General features: G+C 48.2%; 1 non-coding gene and 1 pseudogene across 1 annotated transcript; both read right to left on the bottom strand.

The window, feature by feature from the left end:
* Window positions 1–9,966: 9,966 nt before the first annotated feature.
* TRNAM-CAU (transfer RNA methionine (anticodon CAU)) lies at window positions 9,967–10,051 on the bottom strand. The gene is given in 2 exon segments: window positions 9,967–10,002; window positions 10,014–10,051. It is a non-coding gene; the product is annotated as a tRNA-Met (tRNA).
* A 12,824-nt stretch (window positions 10,052–22,875) lies between these two features.
* LOC109944430 (uncharacterized) lies at window positions 22,876–23,833 on the bottom strand (annotated as a pseudogene).
* Between the last annotated feature and the right edge of the window lie 326 nt (window positions 23,834–24,159).

Raw genomic sequence — 24,159 nt, 5'->3', positions numbered from 1 at the left:
CCAACCAGGCGCGAGCGGTGTCGGAGAGGAACAGGGGGAGGTTGCGGATGATGAGGTTGTCGTCATCCGTTCCACCCAGTTGGCAGGCCAGACGGTAGTCCGCGAGCCACAGTTCCGGTCTCGTCTCCCCCGAGTACTTTGTGATAGTAGTCGGGGGTCGGAACCGGGTCGGGAACGGTGCCCGTCGGATGGCTCGGCTGAAGGCCTGCGGACCGGGCGGTTCGGGCGAGGGACTCCGATCCTCCCCGCTGTCGTAGCGTCCCCCACGCCTGGGGTGGTAGCCTCGGCGCACCCTCTCATCGAGGTGGGCCCGACGGTCGCGGTGATGGTGCTCGTTGCCGAGGCGGCCCGGAGCCGCAGGCGCGGTGTTGCGCGTGCGCCCGGTGTAGACCGAGGCTTCCCGCATGAATCGGGAAGTCGCGGCATGAGGTTCCGAGGGGTACCCCTGCCTTCGGGAGGTAGAGCTCTCGGCCCGTCGGACCGTAGCGCCTTCCAGGAGATTCTTGAGCTCCCCCTGGATTCGCCGACCCTTGGTGGTTGATGGCTCCGGCATCGCGCAGAGAAGCATCGCTGCTGCAGCCAGGTTCTGGCCGACCCCACTTGATGCGGGTGGCGGCCTGACCCTGACGTCGTCTGCGACGCGGTGCTGGAAACCCTGGGGCAGATGACGTATTTCTCCGGCCGGGGGTTGGCCCGCCCATGCCTGCCCGACGTCCCGGCGGATCGGCTCAAGCGCTCCTGTTCCCTCATCGAGCCTGGCCTGCACCCCGCGGATTTGCTCGAGCTATGGGTCGTGGCCCCCCGCCTGAGCGGGGACCACAGCTAGCTCCCGTGGGATGTCAACGCGGGGCACCGGCCTAGGGAGATCACCGTCCTCCGGCATGCCGAGATGATTGCCTTCGGAGGGACCCCCTAGATCGACGTGGAAACATTCGCGGCTTGGGCCGCAATCCTCGTCGCCGAGGCTGCGGCTACCGTCGGAACAGTCGGAGAGGCAGTAGTCACATGCGGTCATGAAGTCCCGCATGGCACTGGGGTTGCCAAGTCCAGAGAAATCCCAACAGATGCTGGGGTCGTCGTCTTCCTCGGACCCAGAAGGCCCGTAGGTCGAGACGCCCGTCAGCCGGTCCCAAGGCGATCGCATGCGAAACCCCAGAGGGTTTGGACTCGCCTCTACGAGAGCGCCCGCCAAAGCGAGGTCGCTAGGTGGGTTGAGGCTGAATCCAAATGACGTGGGATGGGAATCGGTCGGTACCTCTTGGTCGACGAGCGGCGATAAAGTCACGTCGGAGACTGACTGCACCGTCGTCTCAGGTACGAGGGCGACGTCCAGCAAGCTTTTCGCAAGCACGCTGGCGTCGTCCGCTTGCTTGGGATTGGCGTGTCGCGGGGAGACGGCGCTCGTCTTCGTCTCAAGCGCGAAGTCGATACCCGGTGCGCCCCCTGTTGGGGTGCCGGCGCCGTCGACTTGCTCGACAGCCGACGAGGCGCTGCCTCCTGCTTGGCCTTGGCTGCCCTGCCTTCCCCTCCGTCGGCGGGGAAGAGGGCGGGATGAGCTCGAAGGTTGTTCTTCCACCACGCGGGGAAGACGTCGTCGATTCCGCCGGCGGCGGGCGGGCTGTCGGCCGCCATTGTCGTCATCGCGCGGCGGTGGAAGGAGTATCATGTCGTAGCTGTCGTCGAAGGACATGAACTCAAGACTCCCGAAACGGAGCACCGTCCCGGGTTGGAGAGGTTGCTGGAGACTGCCCATCTGGAGCTTGACGGGAAGCTGTTCGTCAATAGGCAGCAGGCCCCTACCTGGCGCGCCAACTGTCGGCGTTTCGAGACCGGGGGGTCCCTGGGCCGACGAGTGAGTGTCGCCGCGTGCCCCAGCCCAGATGGGTCGAGCGCGAGGGCGAGCGCGAAGGGGGGAGAGCGAGGCGGCCGGAGACCGGCGTGAGAGAGGTGGGAATCCCGCGGCCTTCGTGTTCGTCCCGCGCCCAGGTCGGGTGCGCTTGCAGTAGGGGGTTACAAGCGTCCACGCGGGAGAGGGAAGCGAGCGGCTCCAAGCGAGCGTCTGTCTCGTCCTCGTCCCCGCGCGGCCAACCCTCTCTAAGAGGGCCCTGGTCCTTCCTTTTATAGGCGTAAGGAGAGGATCCAGGTGTACAATGGGGGGTGTAGCAGAGTGCTATGTGTCTAGCGGAGGAGAGCTAGCGCCCTAAGTACATGCCGTCGTGGTAGCCGGAGAGATTTTGGCACCCAGCTGGTGTGATGCCGTGGCCGTCGGAGGAGCGATGGAGCCTGGCGGAGGGACAGCTGTCGGAGCGGTTGGGTCCTTGCTGACGTCCTCTTGCTTCCGTCTGGGGGCTGAGAGCCGCCGTCGTCACAGAGTACGCGGGGCGCCATCATTGCCTATCTGGCGGAGCTAGCCAGATGGGACGCCGGTCTTGTTTCCTGCGGCCCGAGTCAGCTCGGGGTAGGGTGATGATGGCGCCTCCTGTTGACGTGGCCGGCCTGCGCCCTAGGTTTGGGCGATGTGGAGGCTCCTCCGAAGCCGAGGTCGAGTCTGTCTTCCGTGGCCGAGGCCGAGTCCGAGCCCCTGGGTCGGGCGAGGCGGAGGTCGTCGGCTGAGGCCAGGGCGGAGTCCGAGCCCTAGGGTCGGGCGAAGCGGAGTTCGTCGTCTTCCGGGACTTAGCCCGAGTCCGAGCCCTAGGTCGGGCGGAGCGGAGTTCGCCGTCTTCCGGGACTTAGCCCGAGTCCGAGCCCTGGGTCGAGCGGAGCGGAGTTCGCTGTCTTCCGGGACTTAGCTCGAGTCCGAGCCCTAGGTCGGGCGGAGCGGAGTTTGCCGTCTTCCGGGACTTAGCCCGAGTCCGAGCCCTGGGTCGGGCGGAGCGGAGTTCGCCGTCTTCCGGGACTTAGCCCGAGTCCGAGCCCTGGGTCGGGCGGAGCAGAGCTTCCTATGGTGCCTTCGGCAGGGCCTGACTGCCTGTCAGCCTCACTCTGTCAAGTGGCACCGCAGTCGGTGTGGCGCAGGCGGCGCTGTCCTTCTATCAGACCGGTCAGTGGAGCGGCGAAGTGACGGCGGTCACTTCGGCTCTGCCGGGGGGCGCGCGTCAGGATAAAGGTGTCAGGCCACCTTTGCATTAAATGCTCCTGCGATTTGGTCGGTCGGTGCGGCGATTTAGTCAGGGTTGCTTCTTAGCGAAGGCAGGGCCTCGGGCGAGCTGGAAATATGTTCGCCGTTGGAGGGGGGCCTCGGGCGAGACGGAAATCCTCCGGGGTCGGCTGCCCTTGTCCGAGGCTAGGCTCGGGCGAGGCGTGATCGAGTCGCTCGAATGGACTGATCCCTGACTTAATCGCACCCATCAGGCCTTAACAGCTTTATGCTGATGGGGGTTACCAGCTGAGAATTAGGAGTTTTGAGGGTACCCCTAATTATGGTCCCCGACAAACGTAGTGGCATTGTTCAGTCTCTTCTTAAGTATAATCCTGATGGTTCTCTAGTTCGATGGGAATACTCTAATGCTGTTGCTAGAACTGAATTATGTCGTTTGATAGCTAGAGAGGATTTGCCTTTATGGTTTGGTGAATCTGATGCTTTTCAAGAGTACATTACTAAAGCACATAATCCTAAATTTGTGAAGTCATCTAGGCAAACAACAGCTAGGGATCTAATTAAGCTTTACAATGAACGTGTGCTTAAGCTTATTGAGTCATTTAAATCTGTTTCATCAGTTGCTCTAACTTCTGATATTTGGAATGGTAAAGCTAAAGAGGACTACATTTCTGTTGTTGCTCACTTTGTGAATTCGAATTGGGAGCTAGAAAAAAGGTTGATTGGTCTTAGGCTCATAGATGTGAAACATTCTGGAAATAATATAGCAAAACGTGTTAACATGGTTGCTGATGAGTATGGTTTATGTGATAAAATATTTCAAATATTGGAGAGATATACCCATTCTATATGCTTTTGCTTTCATACTAGATCCTAGAGCTAAGATGAGAGGTTTTCATAAAGCACTACAGCGCCTATCAGCTTTTACTGGTACAGATTATTCTAGACTTCCTCAGGATGTGAGGAAAGGGTTAACTAAACTTTATCAGATTTATGACACAAAGTTTGGTGATGTGCGCTTACGTGTACATGAACCATCATCCACAACTGAGCGTAAGAACAAATCTGCCTGGGATGACATATATGGTGATGATGATATTGGTAGTGGTAGGAGATCTGGTTCTGGTAGTAATGTAGCATCTAATTCTTCCTGGCCTACTACTACTCAGTCTGAGCTGTCTGCATACCTTGATAGTGATACTGTCAATCAATTTGATGACAGTTTCAGCATTCTGGGTTGGTGGCATGGGCATAAACTTACTTACCATGTTCTATCTATACTAGCTAAGGATGTCATGACAGTTCCTGCTTCTACTATATCTTCAGAATCTACTTTTAGTTTGGTTGGCAGGGTGATCAAGGAACGTCGTCGATGGCTCACATCGGACATGGTGGAGGTTCTATCATGCATCAAAGACTGGGAGTTAGCAGATTTACACATGCAACACAATCTTGAGAAGGACGACACACTAGAAATAGAATCTGTCCTTGAAAGCTTAAACAATGATGGAGGACAACAAGGAAGTCAGTCAAGGGCTCAAGAGTGAATTATTGTAACTTGTAATCTTATCCTTTGTCTCTATCTCTTGTGAGTTGTGACTTGTATTGAACTATGAACATTATAAATTTGAGCTGGCTGCACTCTTTTTTCCTTCCTAGGGTTTTCTCACGAGGTGTGAGTTTTTACCTAGGAAGGTTTTTTAATGAGACAGCATTGCACGAACAGCTCAATAATATATTTCTTGTGTCGTCTTTTGTGTTTATTGTAAATTCTGTTATATAATTATATATGTGATTTTCTGTGATTTTCGGGCCAGGCCCGCCCTGTACCACTGGGCTGACCAGTACAATGGTACGGGCCGTGCCTGGGCCGAGGGTCCGGCACGCCGGGTAAGCCCGGCACGACCCGAAGTTTGCCCGTGCCGTGCCAGGCACGCCTCAATCGGGCCGTACCTAGTGTTGGTACCCTTTTGGTCACCAAACACAATAATGAATCGCTTGGCGGTACTTGGCACCTTGGGTTCGGCTCCGCAAGATGAACAGTAGTGGCGGCCTGCGATAGGTCGCCGGATCGCCTGGTCGTGCCCTCTGCGACGGCGCGGACGGTCCACGGCCTTGGGCCGGACGGTCCGTGACCTGGGCGCAGGAGCGGTGTCTTCCCTGCGTCACACCGGACGGTCCGCAGCTCTGGGCCGGACGGTCCGCGACCTGGCGACAGGGTCGTCTTCCTCCTCCTTGCTGGAATCTAGATCTCTTCCCCTGGGGGGAAAAGATCTTAAGGTGCTCCGGGTCGACAGGTCACCCGGGGCGTCCCCAGACGACGTGGAGTCGCCTAGGAATTAAGAGATCAAATCGAGGAAGAGGTCTTGGATGGAAAACTAGATCTTGCCCCCCCCCCCCCGGGAGGGGTGAGATCCTAGGGTCGTCTTGGGATCGGCAGGCCACCCAAGACGGATCTAGACGACGTAGAGTCGACTAGGGGTGGAGGTGGATATGCGGAAGACTACAACTAGAACTATGCTACATCTACTCCTAGGGCAGGAAAAGTAAGTAAGGTAATTGGTTCGATTGGAATGTGTTCGGGGGTTCTCAATCGGCCGTACCCCTTTATATTTATAGGGGAGGAGGTCTGGACCTTTTCCTAAGAGATAGCCAACAAACTCCCACGTGATTAGATGGATAACCACGCACGAGATAAGGATAAACATCCGAGTTAATCTAATCTCGGGACACGCGGACCGTCCGGGCCCATGGGCCGGACCGTCCGCTCATTTTGGTGTCCAACATATGCCCCCTTGCCTTTTGGTGGAGCTTGGCGAACCAAAAACATCAGCGAAAACTTCGGAAACAATTGACCTCATGAGGTTTTGTTCCCGAAGTAAGGACTCAGCTCGATGCAAGTCATCGGCTCTTGCGATCAGATAATATAAATACTTGATAGGACTTTAATGCACAGAGGCCGTTTCGGACGCATCTTCTTCGGCCATGTCTACCTGATCAACCTGTCAATAGGCAAAAACTTGTGGTGCCCCCCAACCCAAATAAGCAAACGGATTGGGCCAGTAATACGAATTTATCGCCGTACCACCCCACACATGAGCAGGACAACACATCGGCGATGGATAGAACGGGACGCACCATGCTATCCCTGGAGGAGGATGACAAGGCGATCTTGGTTGTGCTACCCTTTGGGTCTGTTTAGTCGGCTTTTGCTTTCGCACAGGTCGCTCTTTTGACTTCGTTTGTTTTATTGGCCGGTTGTGTGGAACGACCTTCTTCATATATTTGGCAAGCAACTGACCAAAAGTAGGGCCGACTCTACTGAGTCGTCCAGACGTCTTAGTAGTGTTTTGTTTCCTAACACTTGTGTTGGAACGTTGTGGTCCGATGGTCTGAGGTTGCTGCTTCTGACCATCTGCGGACCGTCCGGCCATCATAGCCGGACTGTCCGCGCCTGTCTCGGACTGTTCGGCCTTAGTACCTGGATCGTTCAACGTACGCAGAACAGGTGACCGTGATCGGGTGTCCGATCGTGCTTGCCCCCCGGTGCCTCCGGTCTTTCTTTTGTCCGGAGCCTTCAGAGTAACCATTCTGTGTGACATATTTGGTGTGCGAGGATCACCAATGACGATATTTTTATTTTTACTTTTATCGGCCGCACAAGGCCGAATTATGGCCTTTTTGCTCGTTGGCTCTAATGTGGTGATAGGAACAGGTGGCCTGTCAGTTTTCACCTCTTTTTGAAACATCAACCGGCCTTCGTTTATAGCCGATTGTATTTGCCGACGGAAGACGGCACAATCATTGGTGTTATGGAGAAAGGAGTCATGCCATTTGCAATAAACACGCCCTTTTAAATTTTCAACCGGAGGAATTACATGTGACAATTTAATATTACCATGTTTAAGCAACTCATCAAATATTTTATCACATTTAGTAATATTAAATGTGAACTTAACCTTTTCCTTTTGTGTCGAGTGCGGGTGAGAGCGAACAGAAGGTTTGGCCTTAGTGGGCCAAACAAGCTCAGGGACGTGTGACTTTTTTTGTTCTTGGGGCTTGGGTGGCCGGTTATATTTATGCCGGCCTTCCGCACTAGGTGGATCACAGGTGACTTCTGGTGCTCTGGACGGTCCGACCTGCGCAGTCGGACGGTCTGTGGATGGATCGGACGGTCCGGTACTATCCTCGGACTGTCCGGTCACGTCAGGAAACACATGTGACCCTTGTGGTGGGCTCTGTGTAACTCCGGACTGTCCGGCGTAGGGTGCCGGACGGTCTGACGGAGGGCCGGACGGTCCGCTATTGTGTGCGGACGGTCCGGCCGCGCTCAGAGTTGACTCACCATTTAGCGAAGATGGTGGTAACGGTCGTCCTGGATATGAGTCCATCGGCATACCAGAGTATGGCTGGGAAAACCCATTTGTTGCCGATGTGTTTGGCGCAATTGTTTTGGCGCCTAATTTATGTGATAAAAAACTAGGCATGTGAGTTTTTTCTAATGCATGCGCCATCCTTTCTATATCCTTTGTGATACTTTTAATCCGATTATCAAAAGAAATTTTAATAGATGGAATATCATCGACTGACCTGACATCACCTATTGTGGGGAGCTGTTGCAGCATAGATGACATGTAATCGGCGTCTATTTCCCTTTCTTGGACGGTCTTCTGGTGGCAATCCACCCTGAAGTGCGAGAGGAACCATTTATCCGCCACCTTGAGCACCTGATCTTTTTGTCGTTGGACCTCCTCATCTATTTTCTTCATGTCATCTTTTAATCTTTTATGCTCAGCGGCCGATAAATTAGTCAGCCTTGTGCTGCTGTTTGGAGAAGCCCCGTTGAGATCTTTAGAATCGGCCATATAAGCCTGATTTTGTAGATCTTCAACCTCGTTCCCCAGCGGAGTCGCCAAAAGTATGTTGGTACCCTTTTGGTCACCAAACACAATAATGAACCGCTTGGCGGTACTTGGCACCTTGGGTTCGGCTCCGCAAGATGAACAGTAGTGGCAGCCTGCGATAGGTCGCCGGATCGCCTGGTCGTGCCCTCTGCGACGGCGCGGACGGTCCGCGGCCTTAGGCCGGACGGTCCGTGACCTGGGCGCAGGAGCGGTGTCTTCCCTGCGTCACACCGGACGGTCCGCAGCTCTGGGCCGGACGGTCCGCGACCTGGCGACAGGGTCGTCTTCCTCCTCCTTGCTGGAATCTAGATCTCTTCCCCTGGGGGGAAAGATCTTAAGGTGCTCCGGGTCGACAGGTCACCCGGGGCGTCCCCAGACGACGTGGAGTCGCCTAGGAATTAAGAGATCAAATCGAGGAAGAGGTCTTGGATGGAAAACTAGATCTTGCCCCCCCCGGAGGGGTGAGATCCTAGGGTCGTCTTGGGATCGGCAGGCCACCCAAGACGGATCTAGACGACGTAGAGTCGACTAGGGGTGGAGGTGGATATGCGGAAGACTACAACTAGAACTATGCTACATCTACTTCTAGGGCAGGAAAAGTAAGTAAGGTAATTGGTTCGATTGGAATGTGTTCGGGGGTTCTCAATCGGCCGTACCCCTTTATATTTATAGGGGAGGAGGTCTGGACCTTTTCCTAAGAGATAGCCAACAAACTCCCACGTGATTAGATGGATAACCACGCACGAGATAAGGATAAACATCCGAGTTAATCTAATCTCGGGACACGCGGACCGTCCGGGCCCATGGGCCGGACCGTCCGCTCATTTTGGTGTCCAACACCTAGTACGTGCCCGGGTCGGGCCGGGCGGCACGTTTGGACATGTATACTTGCACTTCACTTTCGGAAGACAGACGAAACGAAACTAGAGAGTGGCTGAAAATAATTCACAGTTTGCGCCGGATTCGCACGCAAAGAGGACTTGTCCACTCCAAAGAGAGAAGACACCTCAATAGCAGCCAAGAGCGCTGCTGCACAGCGGTGTGATCTCTCGTTTTCGGTCGCCTGCATGAGCATCAGACAACCAGCGCGGATCAGTTGTGATTTGGTCTAGGATCGGGACTGACCGGTCAATTGGGGTGCCACCGATCGGTCTCTCGGATGATTTCGTCGGTGTCGTTTCACGCGACGTTTTTTTTTGTTGGATGGCTCGATCAATACCAATCTCAACCGGTGGATACCGACCATCATCAAATTCGAAAATTTTATGGAGGTGTTTGTGCACATTCAATACATGCCTTAACCGTGTGCTCGGCTGAGGAGTGAAAAAAAATGGAGTGACTGTATTAGGCCTTATTCGATTATTCTCACTATACATAGACTAGATGAGATTGAAAAAAAAAATTATAAGAATTTTGACTTGCTTGAGATTTAAACACACCAAATACCACTCATTCCACATGAATTGAGATCTAACCGAACAAGCCCTTACTATTTTTTAGATGGTTAATTTTCAACAAAAGAGGAGCAGATTGATTCCTAGAATCTTTATATGAAAACCTATCATAAATAGTTGCAATACTCCCGCTCCAAAATAACATCAGATGCGAGCGCTCTCCTCTCTTTTCCTACCATCTACACTCATATGGTTCTCCAACTAAACAAAGAACGGAACGACTCCACTTTATTTATAGAGTGACTCTTTTAATAAACGTAGAATAAAATAACTCTATTTTTTAAAACGGGAATGGAGCCAACCCATTCTAATTACTCTAACCAAACAAACCTTTAAATCTTAATTTGGACAACTACCCACAACTTTCTAATTCATATATCGTGTGGTGAGTCTATTTTTTTTAAAAAAAGACCGAAACTCAGAAGGTGCTCGCATCTCATATGGGAAGATGACAAGTTGTGACGAACCCATGCGTCACTGAGCATTTCATCATCGCTTTGTCTGAAAAATTTGGGGTGAGAGAGGCTCGAACTCTCGACCTCAGGATCGCTCAGCAGCTATGAGACCTACGCGCTAGCCAACTGCGCCACCACCCCGTTGTGATAGTAATCCAAATGAAAACGTATAACAACACAATGTTGGCACAATGGTGAACGCACAAGCATTACAAACTCAATTATATTAAGGTGAATAAGATATGTTTATTTCCTTCCATAATTATATAATTCAGTTTATGAATTATATAAGCATCTAATGATCTACTTAAATATTATTATAATTTAGGTATCTAGATTATATAATCCATTTAATAATCTAACTTGTTTGTCTCTTGATTTATTTAAGCTGATTAGATAATATAGAGGGTAAATAAATAGGTGCTAAAGTATAGTACAAAGATTTGTGGACCATCAATTCTAAAAGGGGACTTACAAGTTGCCTCGAGGTTGAAAAAAGCTATCTATCCTAGACACCGACACCTTATTATATCTTTTAAGTTACACAAACATTCAATTTTAATGACGCTAACAAAATTATAAAATAAAAATCAGTATTTTTTGTATATTAATGTATATTATCATATTGATTCTGTAGCAACGTACTGGTATATGTCTACTTAAGATTGGAGATGGTAAGCTGTGCCGATACATCTCATGCATTTGGTATGATGATCTCTTTAGGAGTTTGGTCGTTTTAATTTCAATCCATGTGAGTTGGATGATCTAAGTGGGTTTAAATTCCTATCAAGTCAAAATTCCTCTTAATTCATGTCAATCCATCTTGATCCATATGAACCGAACAAGAGGTCCCAACTGTTCAGTAGCTAGTACGAACTAGTATTACCGGGCTGGAAAAACTTTGAAGCTTTCATGGTCTGGGTTGCTCAGTTATCCGAGTCCAGCGGGTCGCGGACGCTGCCGACTGCACAACTCGTTGAGTACTGGGTACGCATCCGGCACCGCCCAAAGCCTTGGCACGAACACTTCCCTGCCAGAGACGTTCCACGTGGCGCCTATAGATGGCCAACAGGCCGACCCGACATGGGCCCGGGCAAGCACAACCCAACAGCAAACGGGCCGGCACGGGTCTATGTGCTTAACGGGTCGTGCCTGGAGAGCCCACGTGCTTGGCCGTTGGCCCAGGCACGGCCCTCTGGGCCACGTGCCGGGCCGGCCCGCTTGGCATGGTAAAAAAATGGGCCGTGCTAGCACCAAGGGCCGCCAAAGTTAAAAAACAGCAAAAAACAATAGATACAGTATCTCCACATTCTCCTAATTCTCAATCTTTTAAGCAACTCAGCATCTCCACATTCTCATGCAATAAGCGTCGTCGTCGCTTCTCAATTATTCTCTCTGAAACAAGACTCTGAAGAGACAGTAGATACAGGAATAGACATAATATCCCTTGCCATTATGGACAAAACTGGATATGTTAGCTTGTGGTCACGCCACCAGAGAAGTATATCAAAATCAACCTCATAAGAAGTGACATTTTCACTGTCTAAGTAGGCTGAGAGCTCACAAAAATAGCAGAGGAAGATGAAGCAGAAGGGGTAGAGATAGGGGGAGGACCAACAACACTTGAACTGGAATCTCCAAATATTCTTCCCCAAGCTTGTTTTTTTACCTGTATGAATTGAAGGCTAAGCAGCCCTTTGAGCCATAACTGCACCAAACTTAGTCTCATATTTAGTAAACATTTTATACAATTCATTTTTGACATCAGCATAATATGTATTGTACTCACACCCAGTGCAGTCACCAAGTAAATGCAACACATTAAAAACCCTCTCATCTTAGCTCTAGGGTCCAGAATAAATGCATATGAATATAGCAACGGTATGTCACTCCAGTACTTAAGGAATTTAAGTTGGATTGGAAACACAATAGTTCTAAGATTCATATCTCTTTCACATGCTTTCAAATGAGATGCAATTTACAGGATATGGTGAAGAACTAGTGGACTAGTTGGATAATAAACATCAGACAGAACAACAGTAGAGCCATAGTACGGTTCTAGAAACTCTAAAATCTTCTCAACAACATACCAATGATTAGGAGGCAACAATTGTGACTCATAATGTGAATTGATGAAGACAAAAAAAAACAGTTTTGTATGGGACCAAGTGTTTAAGCATCAAATAAGTAGAATTCCATCTAACATCCATATCTAAGCCAAATTTTCTGGGTCTAACACCCCTTGCTTTGCGGTACTCTTCTTGCGAGTGGGCCGGCCTAGCGTCGTTGGCTGGTAACGCATTGGCGTCTTGGGCTGGTAACGGAGTACTGACATTACCTCTCCATTAACAAGCTGGTTGCCCCCAAACAGCTGCTTGAGAAAAATGTTGCTGCATAGTGTTCATGCACATCTTCCCACGTAGTCCATGAGGCTGGCATGTGAGACCAACGAACGAGCACTTGCTGACGCCCACGAGGATCAGATGGCAGGGAACGTAGCTGCAAAAATCTGTTGAGGAACAGACGCTCCACTAGAGGTGATGGCAGATCAGAAGTAGCTTCTTCAGAGGGTAGAATCGCTTTCTTCAGCCGTGCAACATGAAACACAGGGTGCATGGTGGTTGAGTCAGGTAAAAGGAGACGATAAGCAACATTACCAACTTTACCAATGATCTTGATTCTTGAAGGGCCCAAAAAATTTGAATGCCAACTTCTGATTAGCACACATAGGGCTGAAGCTTCAAGAACATCCAATCAATGAGTTGGAACTAACTGCCTCTCAGAATGACCCGAGCACATCAGCCAACTTGAACAAAGCACGCCATAGCGGACTAGTAAAAACACGGTCTCGGTCCGAGACAAGATGAATTGGCATACCATGCAGCTTGTATACGTTGTTGTGGAAAAGAACCGCCACTGAGTAAGCTGTAAAAGGATGCTTCAGGCTGAGGAAATGTGCATACTTAGTAAATGCATCCACCACTACCAAAACACAATCGAACCCTCCTGACAGAGGTAAACCGGTCACAAAATCCGCCACGATGAGATCGAGAGCATCCGCAGCTTTGTTTTCACATCCTTTTCTATACATAATCTTGTAATGCAGTCCCAATAGCCCAGTGAAAACTTTTTGCTGCCACACCGTATGCAGTCGTTGCTCATTCAACTAAGCCAGGCTCTGATGATCTGTGACGATGTGAAACTCGGCATGCTGAAGATAATGCTTCCACAGTGATCCACTACAGCCAAAATAGCTAAGTATTCTTTCTCGTAGGTCGATAGTCCTTGAGAGCGGGGTCCTAAGGGTCTGTTTGGTTGGGCTGTGGCTGTGAAAAAAGTTGTTGTGGGCTGTGAGCTGTGGAAAAAGCTGCTATAGGTTGTGAGCTGTTAAAAAGTTAAAAACCGTTTGGTGGAAACAACTAAAAGTCATTAAAAATTCTTCTATATATGTTTTCACAGTTCCATCCGAAAAGCCACTAAAAGCAGGTCCAGGGGTGCTTTCAGATTTGCACTACGAGAAAGCCGGCTTTTAGAAAAAGCTGCTTTCTGGATCCAGCCCTTTGGTTAGCTTTTGGCTTTTAGGGGGGCAAAAGCCAAAGCCAAAAGTCAAACCAAACACACCCTAAAGCCTTGCTCAGGTAAGCGAGTGGGTGTCCATTCTGTAAGAGAATTGCCCAAATAAGCTAGATGTCTCTGGGCAAAGGAGCACTTGGATATTTTCAATCGCAACTTGTCATGTTTCAGTAACTGAAACACCAGCCTGAGGTGGTGACAATGGTCTTCATACGTCCTGCTATATACAAATATGTCATAAAAAAGACCAAGGCACACTTTCTAAGAACTGGCGCCAAGGTGGTGTTCATGGCCAGCTGAAACGTGGCCGGTGCTCCTGATAGACCAAACACATCACTTTGAACTCGTAGTGACCCGAGAGAGTCTGAAAAGCCGTCTTTCGAGAGGCATCTTCCTTGCGGCGCATCTGATGGTTGCCTGCCGTGAGATCCAAGCTAGAAAACTAGCTAGCTTCTGTCAATTCAACGAGTAACTCATCAATAACAGGAACCGAGTATTTGGTTTTGGTTGTGATGGCATTCAGGTGTCTGAAGTCTACACAAAAACGGCATGACTTGTGTCAGTACTGATGATATGGAAGATGGTTGTTACTACTCCACCATTGCCACAGGATGCTTGAAAAACTGAGAATAGAATTGCTACGTTGTTCCTCCTTCCCTACTTCTTCCCTTCTTCCTTCTGAATCCTCTGTTCTTCCTCCTCTAGATCCTCTTCCCAATACCAGTAGCTAACAATTGGTATCAGAGCCGTTCGATCCTCGGCTTCAATTTTCCAACGCCATGACTCTCGACGTCAAGCTCATCCTCGACGAGTTCAACAGGAGGTTCGACGAGTGGGAGACTCGCTGGGACCGACGCTTCTCGTCTGCCGCGTACATCGACCAACCGCCCACCCCGCCCAGTGTCAACCACCCCTCCGATGCAGCTTCCCGCACGCCGCCCACCCGGGCTGCGGCCGTTGGGGCCGTCGTCATCGCCGACAACTGGGGCGGATGCTTCGATGACGGCGAGCGGTACTGCGCAGCGCCATCCGTCATCGCCGACGACTGGGGAGGATTATTTGATGGCGAGGTCGCGAATGTCAACACCGAGTTCGCCGACCACTGGTACGGCCCAACCTCCACCGACCCCGACGCACCGCACGATGCGGACGCCAACAGCTTCTTCATCAACACCGGCGAAGGGCCCGTAGAGCCAGTTTTTGGCGATACGGCCATAGGCGCGCTCGGTGACGTGGGCGCTGTCCCAGATCTAGTGGCGGAGGAGGAGGTACCTGTCGACACGCCCACCAAGTGTTTGATGAGAGTCCTCAATCGCGGCGACTACTACGGCCCAGACGCTTCCTCCGCCGTCGACGCGGCGGTGGTGCTGCTCGCCGAAGCGGGCTGCACACTCCTCATCCCGCCGCACCACCCCTCGGTCCCCGCCCCGTGCCTCCTCGAGGGCCTCGCCGCCTTCGCGGCCTCCTTGCCTGCGCGTCTCCACCAGATGCTTCTCTCGACGGCCCTGCACATGCCGCGCCTCGCTCGTGCACTCCTCTCCTTTCCCGCGCTCCACTGCTCACTCGAGCACTCACAGAGAAGGTACGAGGTCACCACTGCTCACTCGAGCACTCACAGAGAAGCCTTAGTTGAACAACATCATGTTCAACTATGCTTCTGTACTTGGCCTGTATTCAGTAGTGCTTGGATTGATGTACAACAAAAATCTCCATGGCCACCACCTACACTAGGCTTTATGCACAGTGATGTTGTTCAATTAAGGCCAACACCATGGCCTCCCTTCAGACTGCATGGTGGGGTTGATTGGATTACTTCTTATGGTGGATATATGCATGTCAATGGTGACAACATTCTACATCAAGAATTGGGGGTGGTTAATCAATGCTCCTATAATTGGGCTGTTGGGAAAATTTCTGGAGTTACTGGATTCTACAAACAGCATAACGAAGGTGTGGTGTGGTTTCTCAATTGGAATTATGGCAAACTTGAGTATTTTGGTGCAGGATTACCTTGTGGGGCTGCATCACTGCACACTTCTTGGCTCATGCAGCAGAAACCATTCACATCCCTTCAGCAAATTGAGGAGGGCATTCTGGTTGGAGCATCAATTAACAATGAGGGAAGAAAAATAGAGATAAAGGTACACTGTGGTCTTCTAGGGGCAGATGGCGCAAGAAGTACAGTGCATGAATTGGCAGGTATATCTTTGGAAGGTGAAAGAGACTTGCTGAAACTGGTCAGTGTGCATTTTCGTAGCAGAGATTTAGGCAGGAATTTGTCCAGTCAGAGGCCTGGGATGCTGTTCTTCATTTTTAATCCAGACACAATTGGTGTACTAATTGCACATGACCTGAAGAATGGGGAATTTGTATTGCAGGTTCTCGTTTATCCTCCTCAACAGATGTTTGAAGAATTCAGTGCTAAGGTTTGCGAGCAAATTATTGTCAATTTTTTGTCATCGTGGCCTTCTTTCAGTTGCAGCTGCTATCAGATGGAAATTAGTCTTCATGCAGTGCTTTGGACTTGTCAAATGTTGGTTACTCCCATTTCAAGAATCTCCCATGAGCTCATCACAAATCATTGGAACAATGCACTGGTGCCATACTACTTGGGCTCTGTTATATATGGTGCATGTCAGTTATCATTGAACAAAGATGGAGGTGCAGGAAAGAATTTGTATATTATTACGACAGTTTTATTCCAGCTAGAAGTGCTTCTACATATAACAGTTTTTTGTGAGGTTTCCGCGGTCAGCAATAAGTTCATCACCTTCCCTTGGAATCCTGGTGTTTCAAAGGTTCTACATCGGCTTGGGGGCAAGCCGAAGCTTAAGAAGGTGATCTGGCTAATCGTTGCTCCTGATTGCTACTTCATTCAACACAATGAGAGGGTGCACATAATATTCTATGGCTTCGATCTACTGAGTTTGCAACACTTCCATGGACATTTCATTGAAGCTGATATGTTTGCTCCTTGGGATGGTCAGGAATTAACCCAGTTTCGATTTTCTGAACTACCAATATATTGGCAGCAGTCACATGGTGAATTTTTCTCAGCTACCATAATTAGAAAATTTCGGTTCATATTACAGCTGATTTTATTGGCAATTACAGGCATGAACAGTCTATTATTTTTCAGAAAGCTCAAGTATTCATCATCAGTTGAGATATTTTGTGGTGCACAATTTTCATTTCCTAATATTTTGTTGTCCAAATCTTGGTCACAAAAGTTAGCCACCAACACAGAAAGGCAGTTACTACCAGAAATGCTAGAAGTGGTCAATGGCTATAATTGTCATGAACTTCATCTGATTCTTACCTTTATTGGAGTGACACATATGATCGGTTGTGGTAAATATTTGATATGGATCATTGGCTTGCTAACTCCATGGGATCCCGGCAAAGTGGTCTTTGACCTCAAGTTTCTGATGCTTTGGCTTGAGGGCAAGCCAAATCTTAAGAAGGGGGGAATGTCAGTACTGATGATATGGAAGATGGTTGTTACTACTCCACCATTGCCACAGGATGCTGCACAAGGCCAAGCTTCTTGGCGTGAACCTGGCACCAGACTGCGTCGCGTTAACTGTCACCTTAGTGGTCCTGAGGGAGTGTGAGTTTTGGCTGTGTTGGGCCGCTAGTGATGGGCCATGAATTGTAATCGTGGCTGGTATAACTTGAGGACCAGACAGAGTATGAGGGGGAGGGAAAAACTGAGAATAGAATTGCTACGTTGTTCCTCCTTCCCTACTTCTTCCCTTCTTCCTTCTGAATCCTCTGTTCTTCCTCCTCTAGATCCTCTTCCCAATACCAGTAGCTAACAACTTGTCCTTCTTTTTGACCAACAAAACAATGGAATAAAAAGGACCAGAACTTGGCTGTATGATGCCTTATATGTGAGCATCTCCTGCACTTGGCACTCAATTTCATCTTTGATCGCCGAGGGGTATCTGTAGGCGCATACAGACACCGGTGTAGCACCCGGAATGAGAGGAAGATCATGATCCAAAGCCAAGGTAAGTGGTAGCCCACTAGGTTTGGCAAAGGCATCATCAAAAGCCATCAACAATTATTGAATCTCAGTTAGTAAACCAGTAGGGGGAAACACAGGCTCCACGACTGATGCGGAGAAGACTGCAACGTCGGATCCAACTAGCATTTCAGGAACCAATCCCTGCAAACAAATCATATCACCACCATACGGAATAAATAACCATTTCTGTTGCTAGTGCACTTGCATTGAACTGAACCTTTCAAGCCAACCCATTCCCAATATCATGTCAAGATAATTTAGTAATGATTTCAACTTACAACTACTGTAAGGATTAGTACTGAAGACTTCGTACCAGTTGGAGACACCAACAAATACTAAAGTTCCTGCTTTATAAATCTTCTCTCTCCTCGAGTTGACGCCAAGAATAGAGAATATTTATAAGGCTGTGTCCAGCAAGGATCCCTAAGTGGTTCTGCCCGCTAAATTTAGCGGAAGATGACCTCCTCTCTCCATCCAACAAGGAGCGTTAAATCTTCCGGTAAATTTAGAGGACGTCCTTGCACACTCTAAAGGTAGCGGGTCTCTGGCATCCGCTAAACATCCTTGCCACGCCATGGTGGTCCCATTGACGCTCGCTCGTCTTCCTCCCGAAGCCACGCGAGATGAAGCACGGCCATAAAGCACGCGCGGACCTACAGCACGTCGCGCGCGAGGAGGAACAGGACATGAGGACACCACATATAGGGCAGAGAACGTCGGCGTCGCATGGTGGCCACGAGCCCTCAGCTCACCGTCGGCGACCTGGGACAACTGTTGGAGCCTATGTGCCTATCGGACGACTCATGCAGCTTTTCGATGAAATGCTCAAGCAGACGTTCTAAACACTAATGTCGTTTTTAATCCTAAAATGATGGTTCCAATTTAATAAAACAATAAATTATGTTAATTAAATTGGTACATTAGAGAGGATGAGGTATAGAGGACCAAATTTAGGGGATATTGTTGGAAATGTAAAAGATATAGAGGTCGGAATCATTTAGAGAGTGTTGTAAAGTACAGAGAATATTCCTTTAAAAGGTGAAATTTAGAGGACGTTGCTGGAGACAGCCTAACACCATAAGCTTCAAGAAGAGGAGGTGCTTCACAATTTTCCAAGAATTTGTTGAAGATTTTACACATTTAATTGTGACAAAAGGTTAGAAAGTTTATCCTCTTATATGGTATGGTTGAAATAGCAAAAGTACCTCTAGCATAATGGTTAAGGTTTTCGAGTAGCACCTCCTGGTCTTGGTTTTGATCCCCTCAGAAGCGAATTTTTGGCTTAGTTAAAAAAAATATCCTCGCTGTGCTTTGTCCACTCCCAGGCCGTTGGCCGTTGTAGAGTGGGCGGTGACGGCCCGCTAGTGATGGGGCTAGGGTGTTCGGGGATTTTCTCGGCAGGGGCCATGTTTTGGTTTCTTCTTAATATAATACCGGGAGGACGGTCTTTCCCTTCTCGACCGAGTTTTTAGTATGGTTGGAATAGTTACTTTGTTTATATTTATTGAAATATGTGGTTGATTGTTAATTTAGGGAAAAATAGTGAGTTCATCCTCCATATATGTTATAATATTTATAAATGTAATAGAATTCAGGAAAAATCATAAAGGAGCTTTATTCATGATGCCATAAGCTTCAAAGAGGGAACATGGTGCCTAACGTTTTCCTATAATTTGTTGAAGATTTCACTTATTTAAGTGTGAGAAAAAGGTTAGAAATTTCATTGTAGTTGAAATAGTTACTTTGTTTATATTTCTTTTTTTATGTTCGGTTGTTTAGGGGAAAAATTAGTGAATTCATCCTCTCATATGTGTAGTAATATATATGAAGGTAATATAATTTAGTTAAAACTATAATGTCAGTGAAAAAGATAATGAAAGTGTATTTTAAAATAATGTTTATAAAAGATCGCATCAACACTATTTTTATTTTACACAAATAATGTAGATAGACCATCAATAGATATAAAATATGGATTGATGCTCCAAATAATATATTGAAGGCATTCATTATTTTCTCAAGACGACCGAGAGACACAAGAAAATATCAAGCAAATAGATTTTATGTGTTGTCCATGTAAAGACTATAAGATCATCTTCAACAGCTTATCTATACTCATACCCATATTCAAATTACACTCTATAGACAATGCAAAACTGTGTTTTTAGTAACCATATAGGTGTAGTGTACAGTACTTCACCCATATAGTCACCAAACACCTTTTGCACTATAGATTATTGTTTGTAGAGTGTAGTTTGAATATGGGTATGGGTAGGGATGAAAACGGTCGGTAAACACTAAAACCATTATCGTTTTCATATTTTTTTATCGGAAACAAAATCGAAAACGGTGACTCCAGAAACGGAAACGATATCGGTATTTCGGAAACATCGGAAACGAAAGTTTGGTGCGGAAAATACACCGATAACGCTCGTAATCTAAAATACGATCGGTAAACATATCAAACTTCATAATACAACAAAGTTGACAAAAGATCACAAAGACCACAAGTTCACAATTCATGATATAACAAGTTCACAAGGATCACAAATTTATAATATAAAAAGTTTACAAAGATCACAAGTTCACAATATAACAAGTTCACAAAATAAGAAGTTCATAAAGGTCACAAGTTCACAGACTCAAAGTTCACAATATCCACTCGATCTAGCTCACATGGCATGCTTACTTATGAAATATTTTTTTCCTCACATAAAGAGTTTTTCACAACCTCACAGGAAAACCCTAAAACCTAGTGTGTGGAAAAGACCAAATCGTTAATCTCAACTGACTCCTAACACCATCTATCCCAAAAAAATCTTAAGGCGTCCAAAAATTACAAAAATAAGTAATCCTTATTTAGAGACGTACAGGCGATGCGAAAAATCACATGCTAGAAAATTCCGAAAAATTCCGAGACACAATTCCAAAAAATTCTGAGACACAATTCCGGAAAATTCTGAGACACAAATCCGGTAATTACCGACAAAAACCGGTAACCGAAGGAAACGGTCGATAAAACACCACGCCGATTCCGATAGAAAATTCCGAAAACCGATTCCGTTTTCGAAAAATACCGTTACCGACGAATCCGATCGAAAAATTTCGAAATCAGTTTCCGGAATACCGAAAATTCCGAAACCGTTTTCATCCCTAGGTATGGGTATGGGTAAGCTGCTGGAGATGGTCTAAGAACAAGAGAGGATACTATTCAACAACAACAATTCACCTCCTCTTGCTAGGGGGAGGGGATGTTGATGCCTAACTATATTTATTGGACCAAGCATAGAGAAACAAGGGGTTCTAGAGGATGAAGAAGACGAGGAAGATGACACAATTCTGAACTATGCTTAGTATAGTTCCTTTATAGATTTGTAATGGGTGAGGTTGAAGATTGTAAATTAAACAATGCTCTAGCACAAATATTGCATGACAATGATAAAGACTGTGATAACGAAAAGGTTAGGAAAACTAGAGCATATGTTAGAGGGCCATAAAATTTTGTTGTACCCAGATTGTAAACAGGGCCACAAAAAGTTGTGTAGCACATTAGCATTATTGCAGTGGAAGATAACAAATGGTATCACTGGGTTTCAATAAGATAACAGAACTCAAAGAAGTTCCTTCCAAAAGTGAACAAATTACCAACATCAACATATGAAGCCAAAGAGGTTGTTTGCCCTATTGATTTGGAAGTGCAAAACATACATGCATGTCCTAATGACTGTATCCTATATCGTGGTGAGGAGAATGAGAAATTTGAAGTTTTCCGGTGTGCAAGACATGATGATATAAGATAAGGCACGATGACCCGGGTGATGTTGAGGGTGACCCCCTAGGAAAAGCATACCTTCTAAGGTCATGTGGTACTTCTATATTATACTATGTTTGAAATATTTGTTTCATAACAAAGAGCACACCAAAATGATGTCGTGGAACAAAGAGGAGCATAAGGTGGATGTTATGTTGAGACACCTTGTTAATGGTTCACAATAGCAGAAAGTTGACAGGACGTTCCCTGATTTTGCAGAGAATGCGAGGAATGTAAGGTTCGGTTTAAACATTAATGGCATGAACCCTTTCGGTGAGTAGGGTAGTGGTCATAACACTTGGCGTGTGACTATGTATGTACAACCTACCTTATTGGATATGTTGAACGCAAAAGTTATTATGATGCCAACACTTATTCTAGGTGTAAAGCAACCTGCAACGGCATCAATATGTACTTTATTTTTCCTTTGTCCATATTCATTAGGTTCTACTAGTTCATTAGGAGTTTATTCATTAGGATTGGCTAGCTCTAGGTCTCAAGGAGTTGTTGGACACATATATTAGCAATAGAACCTTTATTTTTCCTTTGACCATACTATAAGGGAGGAATAAATTGATAGCTTGTCCTAGGTAAGTCTAGTGTAGAATGATGATGCACACTTAAGAAAACTAGTGCTAGGTAACTTCATGAGATCCTATGAGTTGTTTGAGATAAAACCCAACTTGAAAAACTATTGAAACAAATGAGTGACATCTAGTTTCTCAAACTCACTATTGTAGTTGCACTGAACATATCTGGTGTAAAGAGTTGGTGTGCATCAGACATGTCCGACGCCTCCTTAAAAGATGAGTGGAGGGCCAATGACTAGTTATTAATTGCCTTAGGGTTATTTATATCCCTCCACTTTCATCCATCTGAGCTTACTTTCTCATTTTAACATATGAAGAGATCCTTAGAGTGTGAGGAAGAGTCTTTGCCTAGTGAGAGATTTAAGAGTTGATAATTGTGTGATTAGTTGCCTTATTAGTGTATTGAGAGAAGGTTATGTGCATCCACCATTCTCATTAGCTTTGGATAGGTCAAGTCAGAGTTTTTGCATGTTACTCTTGGTGTTCGACATCACCTAGATGGATTTGTGGCAACTAAGAGTTTGGTGATCACCTAGAGCTTGTCGGAGGCCCAACTCGAAGTGTCAAGGTTGTGGGCAGTTCACCATGATGGAGTGGGAAAGAACTGACCTATTGAGAACACTTCATCCTTCAACAGATCAAGAGAGAGCAACACCCTTGTGTGGATCCTAGAACGAGGACTAGTGAATAGTGTCAACTCTTCGATACCTCAGAAAAACATCTAGACATTTCTTACTTTACTTTGAACATTTACTTTTAAGCAATTATATTGAAGTATTTATATTGCTCGAATTGTCATGATAGTATAGAATTGGAACTAAGATGCAAAACGGTTGATCGTTACTTAAGCATGAGAAGTGAAGTGGAGTCATTAATTTTTTTGAACGTAATGGCAGGAGCTCTGCCTCTCAATTGAGAAGAATGGAATTGACCCAGTTTTAAGGAAAACTGGGCCCAAAACCTACACAGAGCGCACAGTAGAAAACCCGGCGAACGCCCTAACAAACAACCTAGACAACGATAGTCCCCACACACAAACACATCTAGAGTCATCGTTACCAAGCTCAAACACAAGAGACGAGCAGCTCCGACTTCCCAAGACGAGCTGCACACTGCCAAAGCAACTCGACGACGCTTACATCCAGACACCGACGCAAGGAATAAGACCGCGGCGCGCCATCGTTGCCAAGCCTCAGCACACCCACATGAGGCAGCTCCGATTCTTCACTACGAGCAAAAAGATCCACAACGCCGAACTCCGGGAGCGAGCAGACACCTAAAGCGACAAAGGCCCGGACACCATCGAGCCAAGCGGAGTGACGAAGAGCCTCCACAACACGGACGAACACACAAACTGGAGGTCTTCTGGGCCGCGCCTTCAAGAAGGAGAAACGATCTCGAAAAGCCGTCGCCGCCCACCTGGTACAAACCAAGCAAAGTTTCCTCCGAAGACCTAGCAGAGCAGTGTAGATCGCCAGCACCAAGGAGAAAGTTGAAGGGTCAGCCACGCCGATGTCACCCCGCCAAGCCGTCGCGTGTTGTCACCTTCTGTCGTCCACCGACGCACCAACCCACCAGCCCCAACCCTCAGAGCCCCAATGCTGGTCGAGCACCAGCGAGAGACCCCAAGAAGGCCGAGGCGAGGGTTCCCGCATGGGGCGAGAGGTCCAAAGACGGCACCCTCAATAGGGTAAGGGTGGTGCCCGCGGGCGTCACCGCTGTCCGCCCGCAAGCGAGCATGGCTTTCGCCGGAGGACCTCCCACCACACGCCCCAACGCACGGAGCTAGCCGACCCTGCCCACACCACAGGGCGAAACGAGAGGCGGAGAGATGAATCTAGCCGGAGAGGCTCAAGATCCGGCCCCCAGCCCCACGACCATGACCCACCACCTGCAGAAGGCACCGCTGGCAGCCGCAGATCCACAAACGACCAACGCCCCCGATCCAGGCACCGCGCTACAAGCACAAGCGAGCCACGCCGCCACCGCAGCGGGCCGGCCGCGTGCGTGGGCGCCAACGTCGCTGGCCAGCCACGGCCATGGCCACGCGAGCTCGCGGGCACCACCGCCGCGGGCTAGCCGCGCGAGCCACCATGGTCGCGGCCGCAAGGCCACCCGCCCATGCCAGCAGGGAGGAGCGGCGGACGGCAACCAGCCCCTAGATCCGGCCAGTTAGCCCGCCGATCCGGCCTTCCCAGCGGAGGATCAGGTCGCCGGCCACCTCCAGGAAGAGGGAGGAGTGGAG

Source organism: Zea mays, chromosome 2, assembly GCF_902167145.1.
Source record: "Zea mays cultivar B73 chromosome 2, Zm-B73-REFERENCE-NAM-5.0, whole genome shotgun sequence".
Taxonomy (NCBI): Eukaryota; Viridiplantae; Streptophyta; class Magnoliopsida; order Poales; family Poaceae; genus Zea; species Zea mays.
Note: the sequence above shows the minus strand (reverse complement) of the source record. Positions and strands in the feature narration are given on the sequence as shown.